General features: G+C 34.6%; 1 long non-coding RNA gene and 1 pseudogene across 2 annotated transcripts; both read right to left on the reverse strand.

Moving 5' to 3' along the window:
• Positions 1-1456: 1456 nt before the first annotated feature.
• On the reverse strand, positions 1457-3469 carry LOC122583140 (annotated as a pseudogene).
• Positions 3470-6554: 3085 nt separating this feature from the next.
• On the reverse strand, positions 6555-10463 carry LOC122582469. 2 transcript variants are annotated; one of them, XR_006321186.1, is made up of 4 exons: positions 9844-10463; positions 9547-9763; positions 8873-8987; positions 6555-6589 (listed from the first exon to the last, which is right to left on the reverse strand). It is a non-coding gene; the product is annotated as an uncharacterized LOC122582469 (long non-coding RNA). The 2 variants fall into 2 exon arrangements; XR_006321185.1 differs by lacking the exons at positions 6555-6589; positions 8873-8987 and having other exon boundaries at positions 9456-9763.
• Positions 10464-21826: the final 11363 nt, after the last annotated feature.

The raw sequence follows: 21826 nt of genomic DNA on the forward strand, positions 1-21826 counted from the left end.
AAATTGGCAAAACAGTTAACAGGCCAAATAACCCAAATTAAACTACCAAAGTGTTTCCTACCCAAATGGCCTTCAAACGGATGTGATTTTGCACCAAAACTTTCAGAAGCAAAAATTAATATATGGGATACTTCCAAGCCAACACTTTCCAAATTTGACACTAAAACGGCCAAACGGGCAAAGTGACCTAAGTGAAAGACATAAAACGCATTCTAACCATTTGTGATCAAATGGCAACACATATACACTTTAAAGTTAAAACGGGGCATAACGACATATGACACGACTTAAGCATTGCTGATAGAATTTCTCAAAACCATGACTAGCCCATTTCCTCCTTAGACTTAAGCTTTACCTTTTTAACAGTGTTTGGAAGAAGTCTTCTGAGAATAAGTGTGTTGGCGAATTAAGGAAATTGGCAGCCAGGGTGTGAATGATCTAGCTGGGTAGTGCTTCTATGGTAGGTGTTGTTGGTATGTCCACCTCGGCTAGCATCTCCAAACTTTAGTGTAAGTGAACCCTGACCCTAAGGTCGTCAACCTATCTTCAAAATCACCCAGATCACTCAAAACACCAACTTTCTGTTAACATTATTCAAAAACTTGCACCATCACTGCCATGCCCTATCAGAACATTAATCAACTTGTCCCTTCTATGTGAATCAACTTCCTTACGTTTTCTTATGGAACTGCTAACAATCGTATAAAAAAAAAACTATGCAGCACTAAAAGTCACCTGTAGTGTACTAAAAGTACCAGTTACAAACTGTTTAAGCTTTCCAATGCTAAGAAGAAAAAAACTATGCATTACATGGGTCATGGAAACCCTTACGTATAAAAATCGGTCATTTTAGGTTGACTTTTATGCTTAATAGATCATACAGGTCAGATGTAAAAATGTAACTAAAAATGGAACGGGCTATATGGGTCAAATGAATCAAGGTAGCCTAAGGTGTATCCAAATGCTTACACTGCTATACCTATACCGTTTGTATCTTAAAACTTGAAACATTAAGTACAAATGAATTACTATATTACCATTTTTACATCGTAGGCTGCTCATTCTTATACAGAATATACTTCCAAGTAAACAAACTGTCCATAGCCCCCATCCAAAGTTCAGGCAACCAAATTCTTTGCCAATTATCTCATTTCTAAGTTTTTTGCCCAATGCGACGCTTAGATATTTGTCTCTTTCTCAATCATCTCGTCTTTTTCAAGATATTTATAGACATAAGACCTCAATGCAGAATGCAAGCCCCAATATATTATTGGCCGGCCAACGCTTATGAGAAACAAACCAAGCACCAAAAAAGGTACCAGGACCAACAGCCACAACTTGAGACCTTGTGAACTCAACTTCCACGGCTTAATAAGAGATATATAACAGAGTTACAAAACAACAACAAAAATAGATAATCTTTTGAGTTAGGTGAAAATGTAACCAAACAACAGTAGAAAAAGACATGAATAACCTATAGTTTTCTTAATGTGTTTCTTGCATTAAAATATGAATGCAATTATAGATCCATCCATAACGACATATTTTTGGTGTCACTCTAAACCATTTGATATTTATGATTTGAAACCACCACGGTCTTGATTTATTGTCTGAACCAACAGGCGAGTGATACGCCCTGTCGAAACTAATGTTCGAAGCACCCTTACGTATGCCTGGCCACACACCTGTATTAAGGATAGCGATTCATAGTCCAACTTGACATAAAAACTATAAACGTGATGGCCACACAACAGGCGAGTGATACTTCCCTCTTTAACATAAAAACCATAAACGTCCCCTTTAGGTGTAGCCACAAGGGTGCTTGCATATTCCGGGGCCACGTATACCAAATCACCAAACTCACCGTTTACATAAGTACTCAAAGGGGTATCAACTGGGTTCATGAGCCTTGGAAGCCCGGCCACAATCAGATATTTTGGGCTCAAGATTTGAATCCAATAATATGCACTTTGAGCTTATGTTTCTATGAAGGATTCTTAAGTTGCAGTTATTTTTAGGAGCATTGATCCTAATTTAGCCGTGATGGCCAATCTAGGTGGTTCCGGTCTTCAGCGATTGGGTGTAATTTGTCATAAAGAGTACCATTTGACAAGTACTTGTACACTAAAATTCGTTCCTGTTTGGCCACACAAAACCTTGAAAGTGGAACCAAGTTCCGGTGTTTGACTTTCTCTGAGAGTAGTCATTTCAGATGCAAACTCTTTCTCAGAATGTTGGGACTCTTGAAATCTTTCTATCATAAGTGAGCTGCCATCTTCTAGCAGAGCTTTATCTAAACACCCGGTTCTTCCTGACCAGATGATGTTCTTTTTGCTATAACGGTTGGCAGCTTTCATAAGATCGCATAATCACATTGTTGAAACTTGATACAGGATCTTCAAACATGGAAAGCTGCAAGAATATCAGTATTTGTCAAATTTATGCACCATACATCAAAAGTAGAGGTGCAAGACGGTCAGGCAGGTCAGTAACACGTACAAAGGGGTGAGGTACTGAGGTTAAAATGGGTGATTATGATAGTGTGGGTTGAGACGGGTCAAGTGGAATTGACCAGTAGACATTTTATTCCATTTCTTAAATTATTAAGTCAGTTATTAATGCGGTAAGAGCAATAATTACTAACAAATAGTTTAGTGCAGCAACAATATAATCTTTTAATAAAAATGATTTAGAAATTGGAACGCCTGGAAATTATACTATGGACAGATTTTAGCCCATTTCACCCATTCCTCAAATAGCTGGATTGTGTTCCCTAATTCAACCATTTGAAACAAAAACACAAGCCAATTTTTTAGGTAAATGGATCGATGTAGCCACAATTAATCAAAAACACGTATATTTGAAGACAAAATAGAAAGAGAAGAAGATTAAAGTGTCTAACCTTGATGGTTTTAGTTCCTTTAAAACTTTTGGCCCTTTAATTTTCTTCGGGATCATCTTGTTTCCTTTTTCTAACAACCTTACGCGCGCATGAACACCGTTATTCCTACTTCTACAGTCCTATAATTAAAACAGCAAGCACAGCCCCACCAATAGCTGCCCCAACAATGACACCCATAAAGTTTTCTTGACTTGCCACTCACAAGGGGTCAAAGGTCCACCACATAACCCAGGATGTTGCCGACATAACTTGCAGCTCAAATACTACCATTATGGAAAGAAGGAACTTGTCCTGCTAACTGATTGTTTACAACACTAGACTCTTTAGTACGATTCAGACCACCTAATTCTACAGGAATCTGACCCGAAAAATGGTTGTTACCTTTTTTTACCCGTTAGAGATAAAACATAACCAAAATCGATGCGTTCACTTATAAATGGGTCAAAATTGCTACCACCATAGATATATTACATGTGAATTTAAGCATAATCCGTTACCAGCATTACTCCAACAGGGGAGCAAAACAGATAAAGCTTTCTTGTACATTGAATCAACCATACTAGCCATTTCTATAAACAAATGTATTACCATTTGAGCTATGAATCTGGAAAACTTTGATACAGTAATCAATAGATTAAAAATAAGGATTTTTAGAATTATCTGAATGTGATTACGTGAACTGTCTTGTTTGTCATTTGCTTTGACTTCATTGGGGGATGTCAATGGAGCTACAACTGTGGGGGCGTCAAGAATCATAGCAGCGACACGTTCAAGTGCTTGAAAATAAGTTTGAGCTGCTACATGTTAATTTAGACAAAATGCCTGCATTTAATTACCTACCATCATATATATTAACCCATGTCGGTAGAGGTGGCCCTTCTGACCCATGTACATATAAATAATTCATATCGGGGTATATATTATCTGTAACAGGTTAAACGTGTAAAACGAAGAGAACAGTTTAATGGAACCATCTAAGCAGCTTCCAAAGATCAGATTATTAGAATTAGAATAAAAAGCTGTCATGATTATATGAGTATAAATCAGGTTGTTGTTCAATTATGTAACATTCAATTTGCAAACAATTAGGGGAGTACTCATCCTTCAGCATTATACCTCGGCTCTAAGTAATACTAAATACTTAAGAACCTGAATATCATTATTTGGTTTGGTTAATTTCATGCAATCTACTAAAGATCTGTAAAAGATAGATGCAAAAGAAACATAGAAATAAATATATTTGGCCACATAATCAACTTTTAATTTGTTTCCAAATAAATAATTGCTAGCACCTTTTTTTCAATATATAAGTTTGTTAATTACTAACATATAGAAACGTCTATATCAATATGTGTTTTATACTAAATCAATATAACATGTTTATTTCACAAAATTGTTGTTGCTAATTGTTTGTATGTATTCTAATATTTTGTTTGTCCACTCATTTATGTAGTGGATTTGACTATTAAGAAAATTTTGAATATTTGATTTTTAAATATTTTCAATTATTTTATATAATTTTTTATTGAAACGTTGCTTATTAGAGATTTTATTGATTCAATACTAAAAGTTTTGAAAATATAATCCAAGAGCCGCGCATCATGCGGGGTAAAAATCCTTGTATATATATATATATATTTTTACGGAAGCTATAATTAATCTCATATTCCCCCTTCTTAAACTTCAAAATAACATATTTACCCCACCCTAAAACAAAATAATAGCACTAAAACTATCATATTTATCCATTTCTTTGAAAATATATCATCAAAAACCCAATTAATTTTCCTTTTTACCACACATTTATATATATATATTTTTATGGGAGGATCTACTGTTGTTTTAGTCCCCATTTTAATTATATTTTTATATATCTTTTGAGCAAAAGTTTTAGAACGATTAATTTATAAAAAGTCACGGTCATTAGATCTATGCCATTGAGATGTCATATATATACTTAGTGATGACAATGGTTCGGAGATAATTATAGACTTGACACGTCCGATCTACATGTGCAAATCAGTCGTTATAAGAGGGTATGTTCATATATCTCAAACAGGAAGCAACAAAATCAGCTGCAATAAAACATGCTTGAAACATAGTATTTGGATGTGCATCTACTGTTTGAAGTAGTGTAACAATCACATTTTTGTTTGAAAAATCCTGATTATTCAAGAAACTGGTAGATAAAATGCCCGAGATGTAATTTTTGTATCTACCGTTGAAGTAGTAAAATGTTAATAATTACCAAAAAATTCACTCTAATTCAACAGTTATCTTTATTTAAACAATGTTAATAACAAAGAAAATGTGGAAGAGAAGTCTTGATCAAGTTAAATACTACAATCAAAATAAGGAAAACTTGATCCAAACATGAAAACTGGTCTATCGACTAGGAACTAGATATCAGTTTCTTAAAGCTCGTCCAAACATCCATTGATGCTCAGCACTCAAGCGCTACATAATTGCTCTTTCAATAAACACATTTTTACTAGACGATGCAAAAGATAAGAATGAAATCCAGCATAGAAACTTGTGTTTATAAAAAGAATATAGAATTCATGGTTACCCACGTGTGTTACTGTGACTTCAAGAGCGGGAAAGCTGTTTTCACCCATCTGTAAATACGTGTATAGCAGTCTTGGGTAGAACTTAGATGTACATAAAGTTACGATGTTACAAACAAAGGTAGCAATTAGAGTATGCGCTGTGCAAACACAAAAGGGAAAAGAAGCTTTGCAAGAGTTAAGACTGTAGGTTTTTGGGTGATTATAACTTATCACTATTGGATCAAGTTAAAGGATTTAGTTTGAAAGAATATGGATCAAATGGAAATGGGTCAAACGGGGGCTGGAAGCCACCCGAAGTGTAATCAAGAGTATAAAAACACCGGCAGGCCTTTAACTTAGTGGTATCAAGGTTGCCGACCAACCAAGAGGCCGGTTGTGGGTTCAAATTCTTCTAGCAACATGCACATTCTGAAAAACCAAGGTCTAGCAGACATCAGTTTTAGCAGGAGGGCTTTTTTTCACTAGTGAATGCTCCTTTTCACAGATACAAGCAGCTATTAAAGCTACAGTGTATTTAGCAGCACCATATGCTGCCTCTGCTGAAACTTTTGGTGTCACGAATAAGTCATCTTTGAATTCATCGACAAAATGAGTTACTGGTATCTAAATACAGTTCAAAGAAAATTACAGTTCAAAGAATCTGACGATGCAAATCAAATGAAACCGATATCTGAATAAGTTTACATCTTTATGCAAATACTGGAAGCAGGGGTGATAACATTAAATAACTTAATTAACTTTAAAAAATGACATATAACACTGGTTACTGGTAAATCTCTTTATAGCTGAGTGTAACACACCAATAAGGCGAAATCATGAGGGTTACATACTAAAGCACAGCACGACATGGAAATTAAGTAGAGACAAGTCTAAATGCATTTAAAAGGATTGGAAATCCATACAATCAGTCAATTTCAAATACCGGATCATACAAAAATGCATAAGGAGCACACCCATCAAACGTTTACAAAATAATAGTTCAAAAGATGGTAAATGATCCTAAGCATAACCCATGAGCGGGAACTATGAATCACGGATCCACGATAAGGTCCAAGTCCAATCCTAGCATGCAAGTAAATCAATCATCATCCAATACGTCTTTGGTTAACCTGTTCACCTGAAAAGTGTACTAAAACGTGTCAACATAAAGTTGGTGAGTTCGTAGGTTTAGATAAAGAGATCAAATGTGTCGGGATGACAACCGTTAATGTTACATGAGGATTAGGATACCTAATCATGTCCACACAAATCAACACAAGTCAACGTTTAACTATAGTGGTAACCGACACGACTTACATGATGAACAATGCATAAAATACGTTTCCTGACACGACTTACATAATGAATAATGCGTAGTAAACCGGCACGACTTACATGATAAACAATGCGTAAAATACGTTCCTGGCATGACTTACATAATAAATAATGCGTAATAAACCGGCACGACTTACATGATGAACAATGCGTAATCATAACACATGCAATCACGTGAACAAGCAAAACAAGTAAGTAATCATCATCTCGTTCAACATCAAAATCAATCGTATCAACTGACAAGCATTTAACAAACCAGTACACTTTCCACCCCAAATAATGTAAACGTCACCTTTGCCTTAAGCGTTTGTAGTAGGTGACTAAGCGGGTAAGCGGGGAGCACAACGATCACGACCTATTTCACAAGCATCAAGTCAACACAAGTACCCTAAACAATAAGGCCTAGCTAGTTTACGTCATGCCATAACCCCTAAGAAAGTTTGAGTAAGTTCCCGTAACCCATAGGCTACCAACAAATCAAGTACGGAAGGTAAACGAAGCAAAAAGGTAGACTTCAGATAGTGAGCCTCACCAAAAACTTGGTGGGGCGCACCAAAATGATTTTTGATCAGAATTAGTAGGTAGTGGGCCTCACCATGAATTTGGTGGGACGCACTGGAATTCCACTGATCACAAAAACTGAAGCAGTGGGTAGCACCAGAAGTGAGTGGGCCTCACTAGCCCAGATTTTCTGAAAACGGGTTTTGACATTAAATTCGACCCCAACTCATTTTCAAGCTTGATTAGACGAAACTGATCATAAACAACAATAACCCACTAAATAATTTCGATCCCTAACATCATTTCTTGTCCAAAATCGATCAAGACCCATTTCAAACCCTAATGAAACCCTAATTGACCCAAAACCGACCCGATGAGCTTCAAGACACGTTTTCAAGTGTAAATAACTAAATTTGGGCATAATTAAACATAACCCAACTTAAGAATCCGTTCATATCATCAAAGAAAGCCCCAAAATTGTTCCTGACCTAAATTACATAGCCAAAACCCTAATTTTTGACCCATATGGGTCTTGACCCGAATTTGACCAAGAATCTCTATAAGTTGAACTAGAAACATGATTCTAAGCATAGAATGATGAATTTGGGATAGCTTTAACTTACCAAAACACTCCAAGACTTGTAAATTCGTATTTTAGGGCACAATTTGGATAAACACCTTCAATCTCTAAGTTCCTTGGAAGAATAATGAATTTTTATTATTAGGGTTATTAAATTTAGTTAGTTTGATATTAAAACCACAAAATTTGATGTATTTATGATGGATTCATGGAGATTTCTAGGTGGTGGGTGAAGTAGAAGAAAAAGGAATTGAATGAGAGGGAGAAGAGATAGGATAAGGTAAGGGAAAAAGGGAATTAGTGATTGGTGGTGTGTGTGTGTGTGAGAGGGTGGCTGGCCAAGGGGTCTCATTTTTGAGGCCCCGCTCCGCTAATTTTGACAAACAGCTAAATGTTATCCAATTAAACGCTAAAACAAGAGCCGTAGCCACAATTAACTTAACGCTATGTCAAAACACGTCAAAACGTCCATTAATTCATATTAATCCATGAAATCATTCTCATTTAATTACGTTTAACTTACACGTCAAATAAGTCAATAATCACGAATGTTACACTGAGAGGTGACATTTTGACCCATTTACATTAGATTATGTTAATCTTTAGCAGGTCCAAATGGGTTAAGCTAATTCAACAACTAAAAAATAGAAATGGGTCAAGCTGGAAATAATGGTCTTCTAGAAAAAAACTGCCAACTACAGTACTAATGTAGTAATACAGGTTTTGAACATGTTAAGAGATATCATAAATTCCAAATGCTAACAGAAGGTCTTGTGGGTCAAAATCGGTGCACAACCAAATTCAGTTCAATTTGAAATTATATTGACCCGAACCTAACATAGCCATGTTGTCAAGTTACCCTACACGCATATTTTGCTACCTGTAACTAACACCTTACAGAAACACAAGTTCATCTTCCACCAAAGTGCGTATGTTGGAGAGTCAGGATAAGTGAACATTGTTTGAATTGATTTATTGTGGTAAAATATCAGTAATACAGCATACCTGAAACTTGGATAAAGAATTTATGAATTTTCTCCCGACAGTACAAGCTTAGCAATCATAGGGTCATGATGCATGCTTACAGTGTCCCCTTGTTCAGCTTCAGTTTCAACTCGAACTGACATGTCGTAAATTAAATGTATATTAACACCATGTTCTTAGTTTGCAAGTTTATGAACATTAATGAAGTAAACTTTGTTGGACAGATTGGCCATTGATTTGTCTACATTAAAAATCGGCAGAACCATTAAACTATCATATTAACTATATAGGAACTTCACACAAATACCCACAAGTATCATTCTTTTCCTTCTTTACTTCATTCACGTGTTTAATGTGTTTTAAGCACAGTAATATTGGAGATATATTGTTGTTGGCAAAAATCCTCTTGGCACATGTTCGATATATATACGGGCTTTGAAAGAATGGCCTGAAATATGAAATAAAGCAAAGAAACTATGTATACTGAAAGGCATTGTGATATGTCAAAAACACGTCTTTAGGTTGAAACGGGCCATATTTAGCACCGCTTAAATGGGCATAACATTGTTGAATTGACTAGCATTCACTATTTTGACTATCTGTATATAAGCAATGCACAATTATGATTATAAAAGCAAAATTATTATGAAGTACAAGAATAATCTGAACTTATGAGGTTGTGGGTGGCTTTCTACCTGTTTGATCCTTTCGCCTAATAGCTGTTGTTTTTTTTTCCCCTGATCTATTTGATACAAAAACAACCAAAATCAACTAATTCTTTTGCAAACTGGCAAACTGCCACCCCTAGTTGTATGAAAACCTGGACTTGAAATAATATACCACAAGCACCAATTGACCTGATAGAGGAATCTGCACTTGACCAACAATCACCTCAGTTACAGGATGTTCAACCTGTAAATGAATGGAGAAAACACCTGATTAGTTACCATACATCCTTCACTCGTGAATACAAAGTGATGGTCAGAATGTACCTAAAGATGTGCATCTCCAAAAAATAAATTTCATGGACAGAGTATCGACGATGAACTCAACTGTGACAGCATTGTGATAGCCAACCGCCTTAAGTAACCAAACACAAGCTGCCAAGTTAGTCAAATCATAGTTCACATCTTACTGTCCTTTAAGATAAAAATAAAAGCATTTATGATCCAGACTTCGAGAAGACATGAAATGACATTTACAAAAAGGTTTATGCCCTGTATTGGATAACAAATGGGAGATAAGTCCACACAGCCCATGAGTTTTCCACAAATTACACAGCCTTATTTACAAAGATTACAGTTGGAGCTTGACCCAAGCGAGATCTGAAGTCACTAACAATATCTGGCTGAAGAATAAAAACAATAACCTGAATATGAATATGAATTACAGTTGGAGCTTCTTCAATTATGGTGTCCCATATGATGTTTTGCTCAGAGTTACCTCAAAAAACTTAGTTTCAAGTAAGCATTATATCTAGAGGATTAGACACATGAGGCGTCTTCCCCTGAAACAAGGAATAGTCAGGCAGATGGCATGATCAACATATACTTTCTTGTAAATGCCGATCAACACATGTAAGCGACTGCAAGGAAACCATTAGACTTGGCAATGGAAACTGTGTGTATATATACATAATCACAGAATTTTACTTGCCCTGCATGCAGTGGTAATCAATTTAAGAAGTCAACACAACGATTTAATTTAAACCTATAATACAATACAAAAACTCAGCATCATGCATGTTACGGGCATAAAAATAGTAGTATCTAGCAGGTAAAAACCAAACTAGAATGGGAGTGGAAGCTCCATCTGATCGATCGAGCAGCAGAAAGAAAGAATCAAGATACTATATATCTCCCTATAAACTATTTAGGTTCCATCCATAAGACAAGAACCGCGGGCAGATAGGTCAAACGCGTTAAGCATATGGTTCCAACAATAATTATTAGATAACACACACGCATTAGCTAACAATAAGCAACATTAAACATTTATCATCCTTCCTAAGGGAGGCCATCGGGCTTGTTGGGAACACCGTCATCCATCTGCTCCTTATCACCTGTAGGAGCCAGAGGAACAGGGACATCGTCCATCTGCTGCTTAGCGTCATCATCGCGAGCAGCGAGAGGAGGAAGAGAAGGAGGACGAGATACAGGATTTGGATTAACATAAGTTGCAAATTCTTTCATATCTTCGACTGTAATCCCAGATGAGTGCATCGACCACTGGATATCCCTTTTTTTCGATTTTTTTATGTCGTCCTCCGCCGGGTCGTTCTTGCTCGGATCCAAATCGTCCAAACTTAACCCCTCAGTCTTCATCTCCAACCATATTGACACCTCAATTCCGTACGGTGCATACCTTCCATACAAGCCCTTCTTCTTCTTCATCTTCTTTGATCGATATCTATCTATCTAGGGTATTCTTTTTTTCCATCTCGTATTGGGGATTAATTTATGGGGATTTAGATATAGTCCTATTCACTAATTACACCGATGGCCCCTCTTGTTTTTCTCATTACATCCCTGTTCCTCTTAATTTATACTTGTAAGCTTCTTACGAGTCATGAGTGGACTCTTACGAATCAAATTGATTTATGTCAAAAATGAGTCGTGTGTAAATTTAAACCGAGTTCATACAAGTCGTAAAGTTAATGTTTAGTTTGATACTTTCGTTATTTCGTTATTTATAGATTGTATATCATATTTATTGTTACATTAATTTGTGTTTTATATATGTATTTTAAATCCTCTTAGTACGAATTTGGAGATAAACAATAGGTTTATGACTCAAAATTATAAAATATATAATATTTTGGTAAATACATTAAAATAATCAATTTATATTTTGTTTTTAAATACGTCACACACACATATAATATGATGTATGTAGAATATGAAAATGTTTTGACTCATATTAGTCGAGTCACGAGACAAAAATCATGTTTTTGAATCGAATCAAAAGTTACGAGTTACTAACTATGGTCATAGGTTTTTGACCTATTTACCTTTTATTCTTTTAGCTATACTTTTAGGGTTTTGTTAATAACAACCTTTATGACTATCATTATAAATTATTTACATGCATTAGAATTTGTACTTTGTTATCTTTGATCTAGTTTTTATGCGTGTTATGACAACCCTTAGCTAGGATTATTATTACCATTATCCTAACTTTTGTATACCTGTAAATAATTATGTATAGTTAAAATAAAAATCATCTTAGTGACACAAAAAACATCATATATTAAAACCTTTAGGAGGTATTTGGTACGATGGAATCAAAGAGAATTAAAATGTAATGAAAAATGAAAATAATAGAAAAGAAAATGGGTATTAGAAAGAGAATAAACCCGTCGTTTAATACAGGCAGAAAATGAATATAAATAATACAAACTTTCTACATAATAATTACCATCCATTCTCTACGATTTATAGAGAATGGAATGAATGAAATTAATTCTCACTTTTTCATTCCTTTTCCCGTTCTCCATTGTAACCAAACAAGAGAAGTATTTTCCATTCTTTTTCATCTTTATCCATTCCATTGTACTAAACACCCATTAAAGCTTCTACTATTCTCCGTGATAGCCAAGAACTTAAAATCAAACAATTAAACCCGAATAATAAGAGAGCAACAACAAAAACCGTGAACTACTGATTTAAAGATACATAATCAATGGGAGCATTTGAAAATGAATTTTGGAAATTTTAATCCAACCGAATTCGCAACGTGATATTATTTCTTTTGATCCATTACCCATCCAACCCATTAATTTTACCACCATAATAATTTCTTTATAGTATTTTCCTCTGTTCATCGTTAATTCATTAATCATTTAGTGCTTTTCATTATTATTTTTAGTTATGTCTTACCATGTAAACATGTTAATTCGTTAAACATTTTGTGCTTTTATTATTATTTTTTTGTTATGTCTTGCAATGTAAAAATGTCCCAGAAAATGAAACGTAAATGGTTAAATAGTACTAGAAGTATAATAAAAAAAATGAAATTGCATTAGTTTGGGGTTGATAGTTACTTTTTAACTAAATGAATACACAAAAATAATTACTGAAAAATATAGATTTTTAAAAATATTAGGTTGACATGATCACCTTCAACCATCACATAAGTCCGCCACTTGATGACATGCATGATCAATACTTTCTCGCCGATCAAAACATCCACGATCAAGATACGCCAGGCATACGATAATAAAACAAACGAGAATGGGAATGGAAGTTCCATTTGATCGTGCAGCTAGCTGTGGTGCTCCCTCTATGTTTTACCAACTTTGACAAAATAGAAACCTGTTTTGTTCTTTTGGCTTTCTTTAACTTTTAAAAAAGATACATTCTAAATCCAAATACTGGAAAAGATGTAAATCGTCCCAATCCAGTTTCTCTGCCCCGACTATATTGCATTGGCAAGGTTTAGGTAGTTTAGGAAATTGGTTAGTGGGCTGTAATTTAGTAGCCGAATATTAACAAATTTTGTACAAATACTTTTTGTAATGCTACAAATCTAATAAAATTGCTACAATAATTTGTAAAGGTTTAAATCTGTTCATTTAACCCCAACATCTTGAGATACATTGATCATAGCTTTTATGTGATAGAAAAAAATGCTTAACAGATTAATTAACGCATTATGAAAGAATCCAAAAAATTCTAATTTATGCAACGTCGTACCAACCGTACGTACTGTAATATATAGACGGTTGTTTCTTGAATCAAAGGCGATGCACATTGCACTCGTTGTTTGTGTTTGTTACGACATGATTATTTAACAACCGTATAGTTGTAACATTAGGCATATATATGCAGCAACAATTTATTTAAATATTGAAAAAATGATGATCATTATTGCAATATTAATCAATCCTCATCTTTCTTGATCTCGTTATTATCATCACGAGCAGCAGCAACCAGAGGAGGAAGAGGAGGAGGAGGAGGAGCAAGAGGATTTGGATTAATATAAGTTGCAAATTCTTTCATATCTTCGACTGTAATCCCTGATGAGCGCATCTTCCACTGGATATCCCTTTTTCTCGCTTTTTTCCTGCATCGGGTCGTTCTTGCTCGGATCCAAATCGTCCAAACTTAACCCCTCTTTCCTCATCTCCAACCATAATGTCACCTCAATTCCGTACGGTTCATACCTTTCATACAACTTCGATCGATATCTTCTATTTTTTTTCCTTTGATAATAAAATAATTTTAGAGATCTCAATCGGATTGGGGGCCTTTATTTAGATATAGCCTTTTCGTTAATTACATCGATGACCCCTTTTTTTTCTCTCATTACATCCCTGGTCCTCTTAATTTTATTATAGGCCATGGGTCTTTCAACTATTTACCTTTTCCTTCAATTCCTTTTCTTAAATATATTTACATATATTACTTTTGTACCTCCATAAGTAAATGTAAATATAAATAATTATAATAAAAATTATTCTGATGACATAAAAATTAATACATTATATATTAAAACGCTTAAAGCTATCGTACCAAACAACAGCATCAATGAGAGCCAAGGACTTAAAATCAAACAATCAAACCCGCAAAACAAGAGGGGATATTCGACAATGAAACCATGAACTACGTATTTATAGATGCACAATCCATGGGAGCACTTGAAAATGATTTTGGAAAACTTATTGTAACTCAACTCGTATCAACGTGATATCATCTCTTTTGACGCATTACCCGTCCAACCCATTTTACCACTATAACTTCTTTATAACATATTCCTTTGTTCATCTTTATCGTTAATTGTTATACATTTTGTGCTTTTTATTATTATCTTTAGTTATGTTTTATCACGTAAACATGACCCAAAAAAATAAAATGTAAATGGTTGCCTCAACTTCTTGATCATTTGTATAATGATGTCTGGAATGTTTAGTTATGCATATCTTAATTAACCCTTCATTTGTAATGAAATCATTGAAAAATCAAACAAATATAATTATCTTAAACGTAAGATAAGTTATCACTATACATCATTTTCAAGGAGTCCATGTTTTGCTTTAACGCGTCAACATAGTTACTTCTTGAAAACCAAAGTTAAAGAAAACTACATGCTGAACATATATACAAAGATTTTAGTAATAGAAATATTTGTACATAAATCGAAAAGAGAAACCACTGGCTTAAACCTCACTGGTTAGGGGTATTTTTAAATCCACTATGTAGGTTCTGGAGGTGAGTTTATCAAAGGTCTCAGGTTCGAGTCCTGGGGTTCTCATCTCAATGGTATTTTTCATGAGGAGGGGGTTGGAGGAACAGAAAATCTCTGTTTAAAATTACCCCCAACACGTCTGAATCGAAACTCACTTTAAAAAAAAAATAGAAAAAAGAAAATTGAGAGAGATTTTTTTTTTTTAACCACAATGTGTCTATGTTAGTTTTTTTTTTTTTTCCTTTACTTAAACAATCTTTGTCTTTGAATATATTTGTTTATGTTATCCTTACGTATTTTCTAAAATGTTCCTTTCTAAAAAAGATGTTATTATATTGTGGTTTAAAACACTAGCACGGTACCCGCGCAATGCGGTAGTTGTCGTGGGGGCGACGGTGTGATAGTTGGGCGACGGTTGGTGATGGAGCGACGTTGAGTTGGGTATATAATTGATGTAATGGTTAATGGACATATTTTAAAACATAAAGGATTGATAGTGTAATTTAATCATTAATGTTAAGGAGGTAGGGTATGTGAAAGTATTTTAAGGGGTGCCAAGCGAAAATATTACATATTTTCAACATTACCAAAAATAAAAAAGGCTATTCTTTTTATAATATAGTATAGATGAGTGCTTGAATGCATTTATTGATTGAAAGTTAACAAATATTTTTAAAATAAAGCATGTTTAGATGGAAAATTTTCAAAATTTTTCATGTGAGTGCTCGAATGCAATTTATTAATATTTATAACTTTTGCATTTTAAAATTTTAATATGTTCGTGTATTACATGAAAAATAATCTAGCCTAATCTTGTATATATAGTTTTACTTAACTTTAAATAAAACCATAACTAGATTAACAAACATCGAGACAAGCTAAAGTATAATTAAACCACTTAGATCAATATCTAAGTGGTCACCTGGGGCCTCTTTGAGGGTTTTGAGAAGGGAATATTGGCTTGGAGATCAAGAATAAAATTTCAATTCCTCATGGTTTTCGACATTTACTTCTTCAAATGCGTGCGGACCGTGCTATCGCACCCTTGGTTTCCAAGGGTGTTTTTTATGTTCCAACTTCCAGCATACTGTCTGATTTAATGTCATTAACCAACTAACACGTCGTTCTAAATAAAAGGAAAAGTATAATTGTATTACAACTCTACTCGATGGTCGTCAAACATTATCACTTTACATGTTGAAACAACTATCAAAGTTAAACAAGTTATAAAAAAATTATATCGCTATCTAGTTTAATTTATATCATTTGAATTTAATTAATTAGAAGGACCTGTAGGGATATAATGGGAGAAACAAGGGGCCACCCATGTAATATGGGTATATCTATTATCTAAATCCCCAAAATTTTACCGATCGAGATCCCTATAATTAAAAAAGTAAAAAACCTTAAGATAGATAAATTGATAGAAATCGATCGAAGAAGAGAATAAGAAAGAAGAAGAAGATGAATGGACCGTACGGATTGAAGGTGGATATGTGGTTGGAGGCAAGGCATGCGGGGTTGAATGTGGAGGAATGTATTCCGAGACCGCGGAAGAAGGGAGATAATACAAAGAAAGGCAGCTTGGAGCAAATGATGTTTATTTTGAGGGTCACAAGCCAAGATCTGATAGATGTTGGGCGGGGTTGGTTTGGTGATGCAGAAGATGATTATTACCTAATTGATGATGATCAAGAGGAAGATCAGATTGAGGAGTTGCCGTTTGATGATTTCGGGACTGATCCTAACTATTCTTTTCCAGACCCATATTATTCACGTGACCATGATTACGATTCTGATACAGAAGAAGAAAAAGAAGAAGAAGAGGATGATGGTTACGATTAAGAGATTAGATGATAATGATGATGATGTTTTGGCTACTACAGGTGTTGATAAGGAGATGGATGATAATAATGATGAAATTAAGAAAGATGTTCCTACTACAATTGATGCTAGTGATTATTAGTTTAATTGTGGAAAGCGTTTTTTTTTCTTTTCTTTTTTTTTTTTTTAAACTTATGAATGGTCAGAGCATGTTCATCCCACTTACGTCTTTCGGGTAGGATGTCATTTGAATTTCAGGGGACCGTGGAGGGAGGAATATTGTGGAAAGCGTTTTTTAATGTTGAGTTTTTTGTGTCATCGGGATGATTTTTATTATTATGACTATAGGGATATATTTTGCATTTTGCAATATACAAGTTCATCGGAAAAAAGCTAGGTCCAAACGATCCTATTGGTTCTCGACGGTACTCTAATTCACTAATCGTGTAAATTATACATGACACGACTCTAAACGTACTATACATGGCTGGTGGTCACGTGCTCTATCTTCCCCTTCTCTTTCTTTTCCATTCTTCTTTTTCTTCTAAACTAATACTACCAGTTTTCTTTGTGTTTCTCCCCCTTAAAACAATAACACCACTCTCAATCAATTAAATCTTAAACCTAGATATAGAAAAGAAAGATTGATATGCAGATAAGAAGAGTCTGAAGATGATGCAAGGTGAATATGCTATCATTAATGTTGACTTATTGAGTGGCATATTCGTTCATTCGTGTTCATTTGTCAATGCACACGACTTTATGTTCCTTTTAATACATTTGATGAAGTTTTGTTACGAGTATTATAAAGCTAATTTGGATTGGCATGTACGAATTTATCAAGAATTATACATTATCCTAACTATGTATATTTTTTATTCTTTTGTAATCAGAAGGCTAATCTTTCCAACTCTCTATTTATCTTTCAGTATGCTCTGTTCATAATGATGAGTAATGGCTAAATGTAATTAATTAGTAGACATTTAATAGGTAAAGTTCAGATGCTCTTAGCCTAAATACATAATGAATGTTTTTGATTACAGTAATTCAATTCACTAGCTTTATTATATTTTCCAAGTTAGCAATTTAAGACCATCTCTAAATTTCATCTGTGAAAATATTTTAGTTTTCTAGATGGTGTTTCCATTGTTCATGTTGGTGTCATTATAGGCATGACATTGATGGGCACATGAATAAGAATAAGACCCTAAGAAATGTGAATTCCTTATCCGTGAGAGGGTCATAAACCTTATCAGCATATCAATCATTTTTTTCCCCATATGTAAGTGTAGGATTTAATTGATTAAGGGTTATGTTATTGTTTAAAGGGTGAGAAGAACAAAGAACCCTGGTATTAAGTTTTGAAGAAAAAAAAGGTTGAAGAAGAAAGAAAAGAAGAGGGATGGTAGGAGCACGTGAACACCACCCACTTGCCACTTTTTTATTGGCTTGATCTATCCGTGTGTTTTTATGTACTATACCTCGGAAATTTTGTTCAAATTGAATAGTTTTTAAAACCATGTCCATTTTATAAAATACCCCTTTTAATTTGTTCATATAGGTAATTTTCCCTTTTAATAATAAATATTTAAGTTTTTGCTATTTATTTATAGGGAGATTTTCAGATATGTCCCATTTTATAGATATAATTACATATACGTCCAAAAGCCCTTGACCTTTAAATAAATTTAGGAGGACCAGAGATGAAGTTGGAGAAATAAAGGGCGACCATTTGTGTAATTAATCACGTATAATCAGAATCTCTATGTACGTATATCTACTCGTATCTATCACCAATTGATCCGACTGAGAAAAAGAAACCCTAGATAGATATAGATAAATAAATATCGATCGTATCGAAGGAAGAAGAATGGATGGTTCGGAATCAAGATAGAGATGTGGGGGATGGCGGTGGATTTGGGGTTGAATCTGGACGAATTGGATCCGGATCCGACAAGGTTGTATGGGAGGGATATGGGTGATACTTCAGCAAAAGCCCAGTTCGAGAGAGATATGCTTAGAACGGGGATTACCGTGGAAGACCTGAAAGCTGGTGACCGTGGTGACTTTGGTAATTCAGTAGATGATTTTATTCCTGTTCGGGAAGAGTATGATTTTCCGCTTCCTTGCATCCAGGTCGCCCCCGATCCGTGGAAATATATCGACCTTGAAAGCAAGGAATACGATGATGATGGTGTTCCCTTGTCCCCCCTGACCTGGGAAGAGTTTTGTTCATTTGAGGATAATCGTGGTCCCAATGATGGTGACATCATCAACAAATTAGATGATGATGATCATGTTCCTACAGGTGCTAATGATAAGCAGATGGATGGTCATTACGAGATGATGAATGATGATGTTCTTTTGTGCTCCAACAAGCTTCCATGACGGATGATGATGAAGATGATATATCCATGTTGAAACCTACATGTAATTGGCTAATCAAAAACTTACATGTGACAACTCGTATGAGTTGCCACGTATATCATGTTTCATAATTTGTACAATTTACCAAGTTGTCAACAGACTATCGTAGTCTGAGCTAGAATCCCATATTCGAAAATATATTTTATATGTGTTTTGTACAAAGTAAGCTTGTAACGAAATCTTGGGCTATAGTTAGATTATAGTCATATTTGATTCAAGTGTAAAATATCCATCAGTAGAGGGAGTAATACCCATAAACAATGCAGCTTGGCCCGCATGTAAAATTGAGAGACGTGGGTTCGATCCGTAGGGATGCCAAATCATGTGGGTATTAAATAAAGGTAATTTACCGGCATCAAAAACCTTACAGGGAGGTCATGATGGGGATCCAATGAGCTCAGGTTCGGGGTAACAAGCTGCTCCTTTACCCTTTAGTTAGCTTGAATTCAAGTAGGAGGTTTTGGTAAGAAGATGAATTATATTATCAGCCAATTGGTGTCACATATTGTTAGAATTTACTTTGCCTAAGCATTTATTTTAATGAGAATATTTCTAGCAGATGGTTAGTTGTTAAGTTAACATGTACGTTGTTAATGTTTCTGCTATGCTTGTTGAGTCCAAAACCTCGATACTGACCTTAAGATCTTACTATATGTGATACATTCAAAAATAAGTGCCGTAATTAATAGGACCTTCGGCAACCATATGATTCTAATCTGCATTTGGTGGTGGTTTCAAGAGTCCTACACCCTTACATCTAAATCCTTAATAAGCCAATCTAGTAATCTAAACTATTATGAGTTACTCGTATATTACACTCCAATCATGTTTAAATGTTAAACCTATAATGAATTCGTCACATAATTGGCATTTGATATGAAATCATATTCTTGATCTTTAATATGGATTGCAAAACATATAAAAAAAAGTATGACATTTGAGTAGCAAAAACGATTCGATATATCTGTTGAAAAGGATACGGAATAAGATCTTTGATCTTCTTGACAACAAAAGCATCGAGATAACTCTCAAGTGCTGATTGTTTTTTGCATAATTGCTATTTACAGTAGGTCATCAGGAATGATGATGTCAACTTGGTTCGAGTTCTTGATTGCTTGTAAAACATCAATTAGATGGATGATTGATAGGATGTATTAGTACTCTTTTCAGAACCATTATCCACGGTCGTGAAAAAGAAACGGGAGAGAATATTGCTGGCGTAGACCAGGATCAAAGAGTGGATCCAAAACTTTTAGCCGACCCACACAATTGCTTTTGTAAGTTTCAAAGGTTGCAACTCCACCACAAGATATGTGGTTCAGAATCTGAACCTCAAGACTTGTTGCATGATGAAACCGCTTGAGATTCATCTCAACAACTTGAAAAGCTCAAATTCCTAATGATCTTATTACATCACTTTGGAGACTCTTTATTAAGCATTTGGTAGAGGTTGCTGCTCAAGAATTTTGTCATTTGATAGACCGGCCTTTGGGCTGACATGGTTGATAACCTTCACAATATATTTCAACCGGCGATAAGGAGGATACAAAGCCACTTAATCTGGTCCGGTAAGCTCAGTTTTCTTAGTTTCATGTACGTTTCCATCTTGGCCTATCTATGAAATTTCTGTATTTAAATTTTCCAATTGGCTAAACATTATGAGATGTAAAAGTAGCAAAGTGGATGGGTCGGGCGGGTTGGGTAATGAATCAAATGGTATTTGTTGCTGTATATCAAAACCGGACAGGTTCGTTTACCCAAAATACTTGGTTTTTTAGTTTATATATGAATAACTTATGTGTCATATAATCATGACTTTTATACCTATATTCTATTAATAATAATAATCTTATTTTTGCATAAACTGTTTAAATTGTTTTATGGGTGACATATGACCCGTACCCCAAGGTGAATCATTTATATGTACATAGTGTACATGGGTCAGAAGTGCCACCTCTACTAGGATGGATTGATATATTTATGATAGTAAGTAATCAAATGCAGGCATTCAGCAGGTTATGAGTCTTGTCGCCCTGCAATATATTTATGACAGCAGCTCAAACTTATTTTCAAGCACTTGAACGTGTTGCTGCTATGAGTCTTATCATTCCTGCAATTGTAGCTCCATCGACATCCCCTAAGAAAGTCAAAGTGGACATACAAGACAGTTCAAAGTCAGATGATCCAAAAAATCTTTTTATTAAGTCTGTTGACTATAATATCAATGTTTTCTATATTCATAGCTCAAATGGCCATAAATTGTTAAAGGAATGGCTAGTATGGTTGATTCTCTATACAAGAAAGCTTTCTGCTTTTCTTTGCTCGCCTATTGTAGTAATATTGGTAATGGATTATGCTTAAATTCACATCTAATCTACAACGGTAGCATTTTTGACCCATTTATTAATGGGCACATCCATTTCAGTTGTATTTTATCTCTGATGGGTACAGTATGGTAGTTGAAAAGAAAACAGTAGTATTTTAAATACATAGAAACCTCTTATATTGTTAAAATTTAAAAATTAGCAAAGTGGTAGT

This window comes from Erigeron canadensis, chromosome 9 (assembly GCF_010389155.1).
Source record: "Erigeron canadensis isolate Cc75 chromosome 9, C_canadensis_v1, whole genome shotgun sequence".
Classification (NCBI taxonomy): domain Eukaryota; kingdom Viridiplantae; phylum Streptophyta; class Magnoliopsida; order Asterales; family Asteraceae; genus Erigeron; species Erigeron canadensis.